Genomic DNA, 13,047 nt, shown 5'->3' on the forward strand with positions numbered 1-13,047 from the left:
ACTTTGGGGGGATAACTGCATAGCCTTTAGATAAAATACTGTATTTCCATATGTTACATTATCATGACTATGGTAATATTATTCATATTTCCTTTTCTGTGAAACTTTTTCTTTTCCTTGTAGGAAGTAATTGCCTATGTTTATATTGTTGTTTTTGTTCCTTAATTTTCTGTATAAATGTCATTAGTGTGAATTAAATTTTTTTTTCTATATACATGCATACATGTAAAATAACAAATCAATTTATTTTTTCTTGGAGCCATGACTATTTCTACCTCTACCTCTGTCCTTCCATGAAGGTCTGGACTGGTTGCTGTCTACACTGGCTACCCAGACTTGTCTTAGGATTTTCTAATGCCATCACCTTAGGGATTGCTTTATTGTCTCCTTTGTCTTAAATTCCATTTTTCCTTTTTTCTTATTTGCCACCCTTTTTTTGGTAGAGCATTTTTTTCTAGGATTTTCCTAAGGAAATATGTGTGGAAGGTGATTCTTTTGAGATGTGTCATACTTGATAGTTCATTTGGATAAAGAACTTATTTAACATAAAACCACAAATTATTTTTTAATAGACTTTGTTTTTAGAACAGTTTTACGTTTATAGAAAACTTGGGAAGATAGTACAGAGAGTTCCCCATAGAACTCCCTTACCCAGTTACCCCCATTATTAACAACTTACATTAGTGTGGTACTTTTTTTAATGCAAATAATGAACCAATATTAATATATTATGATTGATATGTTGTTATCTAAAGTCCATAGTTTATTCAGATTTCCTTAGTTTTTACCTAATTTCCTTTTTCTGTTCCAGGATCCCATCCAAGATACCAACTTACATTTACTTGTCATATCTCATTATGTTCCTCTTGGCTGTGACAGTTTCTCTGACTTGCCTTGCTTTTGATGGCCTTGACAGTTTTTAGTAGTGTTGGTCAGGTATTTTGTAGGTTGCTTCTCTATTGTAATCTGTCTGATGTTTTTCTTCTTATTAGACTGGAGTTATGGTTTTTTGAGAGAAAGATCATAAAGAAAAAATGACATGTTTATCACATCATATCATATTTATCACATCATATGAAAGATACATGCTATCACCAGGATTTTTCACTATTAATATTGACCATAATCACCTAGTAGAGGTAGTGTTTATCCACTTTCTTCATTAGCAAGTTACTCTTTTTTTCCTCTTTCCATACTACTCTTTGGAAGGAAGTCATTATGCACAGCCCACTCTTTAAGGTCTGGGGATATATGCTATCTCTTATGAGGGCTGATTATCTGTATAAATTATTTGGAATTCTTCTGCAAGGGATATTTGTCTATTCTCCCCCACTTATTTATTTATTTGATCATTTATTTGTATCAGTATGGACTCATGGATATTTAGTTTATACTTTGGGTTATAATCCAATACTACCCTATTTTGTTTCTCAAATTGTTCTAGCTTTGTCTATTGAGTCAGCTTTCTGTTGACTCCTGTGTCCCTTTCACATAACCCCATACATTTTTTTTTAGCACTGCTTTACTTTTGGCACTACAGTATGCTCCAGACTCATCTTGTGAACTCCTTGCTCCTGGCCTAGGTCAGCCATTTCTCCAAGGAGCAATGGTTCCTTTTGTTGGACAATGATATTAGAACCAAGATGCAGGCATTATTGTACTCTATGCTACTAGGGCCATCACTCACTATTTATAATTTGATAAGGGGATAGGGGCCAGGGAGGAATCTATTTAAAGTTTTATATCCTTGTTTGTTTTTCTCTTATTGTTCCTTGTATACAATTTAGAAAATACAGAAATATATATACGTTTTATATATGTGCAAATAGGCTCAAAATCAATATTTAATTTTTATCTTGTTTTTTATTGCTTTAAAATAATATTCACATTTTTGTCATTAAAAACATTTTACAAACAATTTATAATATATAATATTCAGTGAATGCACATGATATATTCCTAAAGTTAAAAATTTAGGTAGCTTCAGTTTTCAACATTTTAGGTGTAAAGACTATCTTTTATTAATTTCCAGTTGCTTATTTAGAGTCATTTTCTACAAGTAGAATTTTCTGGTCAAAGAACATATTCAAAGCAAGATATATTTTGTCTACTTATTTTCCAAAAGGGTAACAATATTTATTACCAATATCAGAGTATGAGACGACTCTTCTTTCTATACCCTAAACGTCAGTGAACAATAATAGTTTTTAAATGTTAATTGATTAGAAAGGAATTATCTCTGGTTTTAATTTTCATCTATTATTACTGAGGAGTTTGGTGGTTGTTTCATTGTTTATTTGCCATACCCAAATGGGCAATGTGAATGTCAGTTAGACCCTCCACCTGTTAGCAAAGTTGCTTCCATTTCAATATATCTGTAGTTTCTCTTTCATGAACTTTGTGTTGCGTCCTTTAGTAGATGCTATTTTGAAAGTAAATAAATACTACTTATTCATTTAATATCAACATATTCATTTATTAGATGCTGGCAATATGTCAGACAGACACAGTACTCAGCAACAGGGATGGAAAGCAAATACCACATGCTCTTACTTCAAGTTGTTTACGACCTTGTGGGAGACACAGCCTCATGACTATTTTTTTTTTTTTTTTTTTTTTTTTTTTTTGCGGTACGCGGGCCTCTCACTGTTGTGGCCTCTCCCGTTGCGGAGCACAGACTCCGGACGCACAGGCTCAGCGGCCATGGCTCACGGGCCCAGCCGCTCCGCGGCACGTGGGATCCTCCCGGACCGGGGCACGAACCCGCATCCCCTGCATCGGCAGGCAGACTCTCAACCACTGCGCCACCAGGGAAGCCCCTCATGACTATTTTGAAGCAAATAAAGATTATTTTAATCACGTGGAGCCATGAAGCTCATGTTAGAAGTGCCTCTAGAAAGGGAATATGGCTCTCACTTTAGCTATTATTCCCCATGGAAACCATCTGAGAACATACTCAAAATGTCCAAAAAAACCCAACGAATTAAAAAGACCTAGAGATAGAAATACACAGAGGGAGAGGAAAAGGAATGGGAAAAAGAAAATAAAACAGACACAAAAATAGACAAAAACATATGTGTTATGGAGCTGTGCATATATTGACAAATTGGAAAGTTTGAGAAAAAACTAGAAAGTCTAGAACACTTTTATATTTCAAACTTTTGCAGTATTTTTAAGTTCGTTTTTCACACCTTTATTTTTCTATTTCAGATAGGTAGCTAGCTCCTAATTCTGGTTATTTCTTTCCCTAGAAAGTCTCTCAAACTCAACATCTCTCTCCTTTTCCATCCACAACCAGCATAGCCCTAGACCAACTCTTTAGTCCTCTGTGGGCAATAAACTTTGAGGGATCCATTGTGCTACACTTCCCTCTTCCCTCCCACAGGCCAAAAGGATTTGTCTGCCTTCTTCCTCCTAGCTGCCGTCATCAGCCCTTCCCCCTGCATTGTATCCCACTTGGGCTCTGCTTGGAGCTGTGTGCCATTCCCTCATTTCTCCCTAGGCTGCTACTGCCACACAGTTCCTTCTGGGTTTCCTAAAAACTGTTTTTGTTTGGTTTTGTTACTGATAGTAAGTAAATGAAAGCAGACAGCAATAAACCATTAATAAACCATATTGCCAAGTGCTAGTAATGATAATTATTAAACACTAGATACCAGGCTTTGCAGTAAAACCCCTTGTGTTTAACATCCAATTTAATCCTAGCAACAGTTCTATGAGATTGTGTTGTCTATGAGATATTTGTGTCATCTCATTTTAGAGAGGAGGAACCCAAGTCATTGAGTTATGGAAAGTGATAAACTCAAAGTTACAGAACTGCTGGAAATCTTAAAAGGTTGAAGAGATGTTTTTCACTATTTTTTTTACATTTGTAAATTTAAGGTGTGCAACACGTGGATTTAATATCTTACATATTGTAAAACGATTGTCATTGTAGCTATAGTTAACACCCCTATTATGTCACATAATTATTATTTTTATGTGTGTGGTGGAAATAATTAAGATCTAGTCTCTTAGCCAATTTGAAGATTATAATACAGTATTGTTGTCTGTATTCCCTTTACTGTGTGTTAGATCTCTCGGACTTACTTATCTACTAGTTTGTACCCTTAAACAACATCTCTGCTATTCCTATTTTAACTGTTCCTTTTATTCAGAATTAAGTAGTGCTTCGTTTAGACTGTCATTTCAGGACTGACTCCTTAGAGATGTCACTCCCGACAAAGTCATTCTTACCCCTTTATTTGATCATTTTTGTTCCTGGAAGAACTTATTCTGCACACCCACCCCAACATTTTCTCTTCCCCTGGAATCTCACACTAAAATCTCTTTCCCTTTTCTTACTATTGGCACTGATTTCACTTATTCATACATTTAACAAACCTACTGGGTTCTACTAAGTTCCATAGGGTATTCTAGGTGCAGTGGATATAGCACTGAACAAAACAGACACAATCCTACATTCTAGTAGGAGGAAAGAGTTAACAACTAAACAATGTGTAAATAATTCTAGATTTTCTAAGTGTTATGAAGGAAATAAACAGTGACTATGATAGGTAATCACAGGGGTGACTTTCTTTAAATAGGGTGATCTTTTCTGAAGAGATGACATTTTTGCCAAGGCCTGAATGAATGATGAGAAGGAGCTAAAAATAAAATTATCTGGGGAAGTAGCTCTTCCTTTAGAGGGAAGAATAAGTTCAAAGTCCTGAGATAGAGAAAAGGGGAGAAGGGGAAAAGATGGTGAGAAGAGCAGATCCAGTAGAGTCTTAAAGGCACTGATAAAAGGGATTTATTGGGATTGCAATGATAAGCCATTGGTGAGCTTTTTAAGCAGGGGAGTGAAAAAATCAGATTAGTGGTTTAAAACACACACACACACACACACACACACTACAGACACTGTTAGGGTAAGTGAAATTTTAGGTGCCAAAGAGTGGGTGATTCAAATTCTCCAAGGCTCATATGAGTTTTATTTTTATCCCAGAAGAAAGCTCCAAATTCTGAGTTCTTTGGTTTCTTGCAAGAAACTTAATTTAGGAAACCCTTGGCTATCGCATTCTCTTAAAATCAGCCTACTTTGGTTTTTGTTTCTTGGTAATTTTTTTTCTTCCACAGAGGGAAAGCAATGAGATTTAACATTTCCATAAAAGGAAATTAGTTATCATGTTGGTGAATCCCTGGGTTCCTGTAAAACCTATGTCTTTCCTGCAGTTTGGATCCTATAGTTTGATTGTAAGGCTTGTTAGGACCATAACCTATTATGCAGATGAGGCAGAGAGGGAAAATCTTGCTTCTCTGTAGACTTTTGAGACCCTGGGCCTTAGATTCATCATATGTAAAATGAGAGGGTTGGTCTAAAACAGAGCTTCTCAAATGTGACTATGGACATTGTGGGCTGCGTAATTCTTTGTTGTGAAGGGCTGCCCTATATATTGCAGTGCACTATCAGCATCCCTGACTTCTACCACTACGTGCCAGTAGCATCCCCTGGATATTCAAGCATGTCTCCAGACAGTGCCAAATGTCCCCTGGGGTGCAAAATCTCCAACAATCGGAAACCACAGGTCCAGAAGGACTTTTTCATTTTCTACTTGCACTTAAATTTTAAATGCATCAGGAGCTCCAGCAATAGTCAGAGCCACTGTTGCACTTTTGATATTTTATGTTATTTAGGAAGACATTTTCTGCTGAGAAATGTTAAGATGTTTTCCCTCTTCTCCCTCTTTATCACCATGACACCAAATTACTGCTCTGAAGTGACTCATACCACAAAAAGCAGTCTGCTAAAGCCACGGTGGATATCATATTCCCTGCTCAAAAACTTGTGTATAATGAATCAAAGGTTGCTTGTTCTTCAGGTATATACATTTCATTTGTCTTTTTAAGGACCAGTGATTCAATAAGGGACAAAGAAAGGGTTGTGCATTTGAGTATGTAGGGTTAGAAGTAAAAGATGATAATGAATTAGATTAGAGCAGTGGCAGGAGTTTTAGAAGTAAGATATGTATCGATTTAAGATATGACTTATGTGCACAGCCAAGCTGGCACAACATGGTTATGGATCTGAACAGTCAATGAGGGAAAGAAAGTATGCCATTGCATTTTTATGGTGAATTATCTAACTTTTAAAAACTTCTCTTTTCTTTGATACACTAGAAAAATAGAATATAAATATTCCCCTTTATTCCTAGGAGGAAATTAATCGTTCTATGAAACTAATATCCATTGGACTGGGTTTAATGAGCTGTCAATGTATACGGTGAAATAAAAAGAGAGTTTGAGGTTTGTCTGGAGGGAATAGGAAGTAAGTACTTCCATGAAAAATACAGAGTCTGAAGTCTGAGGGCAAGAGGAAGATGAAACGGGGCTATTTAAAAGGCCCCATGAGTTTAGGATCTGATTGCAAAACGATTTCCCTAAAACAGGGCTCTTTGGCTTAAAAGTGAAGGACTGTGCATAGACCCACTACAAGGAGCTTTGTTCAAGTGCCCTGGGAGCTTGTGGAGCAAAGTCCTTTTTTTCCATGTTTTCCTTTTTTATGTATAATTCTTAAATAGACTTTATTTTTTAGAGAAGTTTTAAGTTCACAGGAAAATTGAAAAGATACAGAGATTTCCCATTTACTTCCTTCCCCCTCACATTCATAGTCTCCCGCATTATCAATATTCCTCAGCAGAGTGGTACATTTGCGACAATTGATGAAACTACACTGACACATAATTGCCTAAAGTCCATAGTTTGCATTAGGGTTCACTCTTGGTGTTGTACATTCTATGGGTTTAGACAAGTGTAAATGGCATATATCCACCATTATAGTATTAAACAGAGTAGTTTCACTGACCTAAAAAATCCCCTGTGAGGAAGCTTTCTTCCAAATGTTTAATTAGGAAAAGTGGGGAGTTGGGGTGAAAAATTGTTCAGGAAGCTCTTGACTACTGTTTGAGACCCCTCTTCACCTGCACAACTGCTGCAGAGCCTCTGGGATCTGAAGCCAGTACAGCCGTCGCTGGGGCATAGACAGGCCCTGGCAGAGCTCCCTGGAGAAGACATCTTGGCCTGCTTGCTCCCACCAGTCTCCCTGTGGCCACTGCAGCTGGGGGATTCACTTCAGTGCCTTTTCAGAAGGTTCTCTAGCCAATTCAGAGCCTGCAGCAGACTTTCTGCTCCTTTCCCTGGGATATATGCATCTATGTCAGTTCCTGGGTAGATGGTCCTCATTTCAGGCCTGTCCTCATGGGAAGCTAATCCCAGCACTGGAGACCGCACAGGTCTGAGAAGAACAGAGGTGCTCATGTAGAGGGGTGGCCTGTGGGAAGAACAGGCACTGGCCTGCCCTGCAGGCAGTTCCAACATGTAACTCAGCACTCTGAGGCTGGAGCTCAGTAGGGAATTCGGTATAGCTGGTGGATTCATGGTAGGACCATGGACAGAGGCTTCAGAGACAGGGGTGGGGCACAGCCGTTTTTTGGTTTTTTGTTTAAATTCAAGGTAACACGTTGTTCAAATCTAAAGTTAGAAAATCACATTACATTTTGCTTACGAAACAAGTATGATTCAGAACTATTTTATTACAATATCACCAATTTTAAATTAGACAATATCATGGATGTTTATGTTTACAAATAGTACATAAAATTAGAGTGATATTTCATTTGTCTTGCTTTTCCAGGGCATAGAAAATTCACACAGCATAGAGAAGGTGTCATACTGGCTTAAGTTTATCAGAATTTCTTGTTAAAATTTTTTTAAATTTAATTGTTTATTTTTTTATTGAGGAATAATTGACATATAACATTATATTAGTTTCAAGTGTACAACTTAATGATTCAATATTTTTATACATTGCAAAATGTTTCCCACAGTAAGTCTAGTTAAAGTCTGTCAGCATACATTACTACAAAATTTTTTCTTTCGATGAGGACTTTAAAAATTTAATCTCGGCTCGCTGCCCCAAGCCTCCCATGCCGGCGGGCCAGCCGGGCGGCCGGGCTGGCGCGCGGGGAGCGCAGGGGGCGTGGGGAGTTCCGGTTCCGGTTGTTTGTGCAGCTGCAGCAGCGGCTCTGGGAAAGATGGCGGCCCGGGCAGGTTTCCAGTCTGTGGCTCCGAGCGGCGGCGCCAGAGCCTCAGGAGGGGCGGGTGCGGCAGCTGCCCTCGGTCTGGGCGGGACTCCGGGGCCTCCGGTGCAAATGGGCCCGGCGTTGGGTCAAGGGCTGTACTGCTCCCCGATGCCCAGAGCGGCCTATCCAAGACCAGGTATGCTACCAGGCAGCCGAATGACACCTCAGGGACCTTTCATGGGACCCCCTGGCTATGGGGGAAAACCTTCAGTCCGACCTGGCCTGGCCCAGTCAGGGATGGACCAGTCCCTCAAGAGACCTGCAGCTTAGCAGATCCAGCAGGTCCAGCAGCAGGCGGTCCAAAATCAGAACCACAATGCAAAGAAAAAGAAGATGGCTGACAAAATTCTACCTTAAAGGATTCGTGAACTGGTACCAGAATCCCAGGCCTATATGGATCTCTTGGCTTTTGAAAGGAAACTGGACCAGACTATCATGAGGAAACAGCTAGATATCCAGGAAGCCTTGGAACGTCCCATCAAGCAAAAACGGAAGCTGTGAATTTTCATTTCTAACACTTTCAATCCGGCTAAGTCAGATGCTGAGGATGGGGAAGGGACGGTGGCTTCCTGGGAGCTTCGGGTAGAAGGACGGCTCCTGGAGGATTCAGCCTTGTCCAAATATGATGCCACCAAACAAACGAGGAAGTTCTCTTCTTTTTTTAAGTCCTTGGTGATCGAACTGGACAAAGACCTGTATGGGTCAGATAACCATCTGGTGGAATGGCACAGGACTGCCACTACCCAGGAGACAGATGGCTTCCAGCTGAAGCGGCCAGGGCATGTGAATGTACGGTGTACTGTCCTGCTGATGCTGGATTACCAGCCTCCTCAGTTTAAATTAGACCCTCGTCTGGCTCGGCTGCTGGGCATCCACACCCAGACCCGTCCAGTAATCATTCAAGCACTGTGGCAATATATTAAGACGCATAAGCTCCAGGACCCACATGAGCGGGAGTTTGTCATCTGTGACAAGTACCTCCAGCAGATCTTTGAGTCTCAACCTATGAAGTTTTCAGAGATCCCCCAACAGCTCCTCGCCTTGCTTATGCCACCAGAGCCCATCATCATTAATCATGTCATCAGTGTTGACCCGAATGATCAGAAAAAGACAGCTTGTTATGACATTGATGTGGAAGTGGATGATACCTCGAAGACCCAGATGAATTCTTTTCTGCTGTCTATTGCCAGCCAGCAGGAGATTGCTACTCTAGACAACAAGATCCATGAGACAATAGAAACTATCAATCAGCTGAAGACCCAGCGAGAGTTCATGCTGAGCTTTGCCAGAGACCCTCAGGGTTTCATCAATGACTGGCTTCAGTCCCAGTGCCGGGACCTCAAGACCATGACTGATGTGGTGGGTAACCCAGAGGAAGAGCGCCGAGCTGAGTTCTACTTCCAGCCTTGGGCACAGGAGGCCGTGTGTCGATGCTTCTGCTCCAAGGTGCAGCAGAGACGACAAGAATTAGAGCAAGCCCTGGGAATCCGAAACACATAGGGCTTCTGCCACAGCCCTGGTTTGCCTGCGCCGATTTCTTTATTTGGGCCCTGTGCTGCCTGCCTCATAGCACCTGCCTTGGTCTTGCTTGGGGCCTTCCAGGAGATGCTGTTGGTTCTAGGACAACACCAGAATGAAGAGGGTCTCACATGATACCTGTTACCCTCTTCTCTCACCCCATCCCTTCCTACCCCCAGCTTCCCTTTGCCCCACAAAGTTCCCATGTGCCTGTACCCTCCCCTGGTCTGCATAGGACCTCTAAATAGTATTAGAGAGAGAACCTGTAGTGGTAATCAGTGCATTGAATGGATTGGGCCTAAGGCCAAGTGGTCTTCAAGGGGACCAGCTACACTGATCCTGCCCTTCAGAGACCCGGGAGTTGGGAGCTTTAGCCCCTTCTCCGAGACTCAGGCCTGGGGGCACTCTATAAGTGCTTTCCTGATAACAGAATCCAGTTTCCTTCCTTCCCAGGTTTGGAGCAAACTGTCCCTTCACTTGTTGCCCTCTAGCATTAAAGGAATCCTGGTTCTTGGGCTCCACTGAGCCCCAGGTCAGTCTGCAGCCCTCTGGATTGGCCTGCTGTCTCAGTGCTTCTCTTACTCCCTCGTAGGGGGTCCACATCAGTATTGGAGTTTGTTCTCTTAGTATTGCTCCCTCTCACCACACTCCCTGTAGCTGCTTTTTAGGATTCCCTCCTATCTGTCCTAACCCAGGGCATTTGAGTGGGGGAATCTTGCCTTTCCCTGTCAGAGCCCCAAGGGTCCTCACCTAGGGTACTGTCATTGCCAGCAGAGGTTGTTCCTTCCTGCTATTGCTTTGAGGTGTGACTCATTCATTCATTCTACCCTGCCTCCCCCATCCTTTCATGGAGAAACAGGCCTAAAATCAAACGGGTAAAAGCCCTGGGCCATCCCTGTCTTCCTGTCCCTTGTCTGCCCAGTTGACAGCCACTGGTGACTTCTAGGGCACTGAGGAGTGAAAGCGCCTAAGGCTGGAGAATAGCTCTGAGTTGGGTTTTTGACTCTTCCCTCTCCCTGCCTCACAGGATTGTGACTACCCAGCCCCTGCCCTCAAAAGCTTCAGACCCCTCAGGTAGCAGCAGGACCTTGTGATCTTGGCCCCTTGCAACTGAGATGGTTTTGCATCTTTCCAGGGGAGCCTCAAATTCTTCTTCCCAGGTTGTATCACCCCTGAGTTAGCATATCCCAGACTCGCAGACTCAACACAGCAGGGTGGGAGACAGCTGGGCACAGAGGGGGAATTCTGTTCAAAATGGGCTCTAAACCCACAGAACTGATAAAGCCCCTGCTTCCCCACCCCCTCCTCAGGCTTCTGCAAGCACATCCCCCAGCCCTGTATCCCTGACTGTCCCACACTGGGGACAGCAAAACTTCCTCCCTGTCTTCCCCTTCCTGTCATTATCCCACCCCTCCCTTGAAAGGTTCTTCCCAGAGTGACACTGGACAGACAACCTCTGTCCCTGGGGCTGGAACCATGAGAAGGAAGCTCAGCACTCCTACACAGTGTCCCTGAAGATAACTTTTTATTAATTGAATTATTATATTTTTTTCATGGACCAAAATTTTTTTTGTACTGTCCCCTTATTGATGTCACCCAGTTTTAATAAAAGAATCTTCTGAAAAATAAAAAATAAAAATTTAATCTCTTAGCAACTTTCAAATATACATGGTATTATTCACTATAGTCACCATGCTGTGCATTACATCCTCACGACTTACTTATTTTATAATGGAAAATTTGTAACTTTTGATCCCCTTCACCCATTTCAGCCTAACTCCAGCCCTGCCTCTGGTAACCTGTTCTCTGTATATGTGAGCTTTTCTTTTTTAATTAAAAAATTGTTTTATATTCCACCTATAAGTGAGATCATATGATATTTGTCTTTATCTCTGACTTATTTCACCTACAATTATATCCTCAAAGTCCATCCATGTTGTTGCAAATGGAAAGATTTTATTCTTTTTTATGACTGAGTAATATTCCATTGTATATATACCATGTTTTCTTTATCCATTCATCCATCAATGGACACTGAGGTTATTTCCATATCTTGGCTATTATAAATAATGGTGCAGTGAACATGAAGGTGCATATATCTTTTTGAGTTAATGTTTTTATTTTCTTTGAATAAATACCCAGAAATGGAATTGCTGCATCATGTAGTAGTTCTGTTTTTAATATTTTGGGGAGCCTCCATATTGGTTTCCATAGTAGCTGTACCAATTTACATTCCCACCAACAGTGCAGAAGGGTTTCCTTTTCTCCACAACCTCACCAACACTTGTTTTTTCTTATCTTTTAGATAACCATTCAAACAGGTGTGAGACGATATCTCATTGTGGTTTTGATTTGCACTTCCCTGATGATGAGTGACATTGAGCATTTTCCCATGAACTTGTTGGCCTTGTGTATATCTTCTTTAGTAAAATGTCTGTTCAGCCTGTCTACCCTTTTTTAAATTGGATTGTTTCTTCTTTTGCTATTGACTTGTATGAGTTCTTTAAATATTTTGATATTAACCCCTTATCAGATATATGATTTGCAAATATTTTCTCCCATTCAGTAAGTTGCCTTTTCATTTTGTTGATAATTTCTTTTGATTTGCTTTGATTTCTTTTTCACTGTCTTTTGTGTGTCTACTATAGGTTTTTCCTTGTGGTTATGGTGAAGCTTACATATAACAATTTATATTTATAACCATCTGTTTTAACTTGATGACAACTTAAATTTGAACACATTCTAAAGCTCTACATTTTTACTCTGCACCTCCATTTTGTATTTGATATCACCTTTTAAAGCTTAATCTTGTTATCCCTTAACCAATTATTGTAGTTACAGTGATTTTTACTTCTTTTAACTTTCATACTAGCTTTATAAGTGATGAATCCACTACTATATATTTACCTTTACCTGTGAGATTTATACTTTCATAAGTTTTCTATTAGTAAATTTTGCCCCCCACCTTTTTCAGCTTAAAAGAGCCCCTTTAACACTTCTTGTACTGCTGTTTTAATGGTAATTAACTCCTTTAGTTTTTGTTTGTCTGGAAAACTCTTTATCTCTTCTTCAATTCTGAATGATAACTTTTCTGTGTAGAGTATTCTTGGTTGGGAACATTTTTCCTTTAGCATTTTGAATACACCATGCCACTCACTTCTGGCCTGCAAAGTTTCTGTGAAAAAATCTGCTGATAGTCTTATAGTGGTTCTCTTGTCCACAACAAGTTTTGTTTCTCTTGCTGAGTTTAAGATTCTCTCCTTGTCTTTAAATTTTGACAGTTTAATTATAATGCACCTTGGTGTGGGTCTCTTTGGGTTCATCTTCTTTGGAATTCTCTGGGCTTCCTGTATCGGAATGTCTGTTTCCTTCCCCAAGATAGGGAAATTTTCAGCCATTATTTCTTCAA

At 40.4% G+C, this 13,047-nt stretch overlaps 1 pseudogene; it reads left to right on the top strand.

The window, feature by feature from the left end:
• The first annotated feature begins 8,072 nt into the window (after positions 1 to 8,072).
• LOC136123536 (SWI/SNF-related matrix-associated actin-dependent regulator of chromatin subfamily D member 1 pseudogene) lies at positions 8,073 to 9,620 on the top strand (annotated as a pseudogene).
• The last annotated feature ends 3,427 nt before the right edge of the window (positions 9,621 to 13,047 follow it).

This window comes from Phocoena phocoena, chromosome 5 (genome assembly GCF_963924675.1).
Source record: "Phocoena phocoena chromosome 5, mPhoPho1.1, whole genome shotgun sequence".
Classification (NCBI taxonomy): domain Eukaryota; kingdom Metazoa; phylum Chordata; class Mammalia; order Artiodactyla; family Phocoenidae; genus Phocoena; species Phocoena phocoena.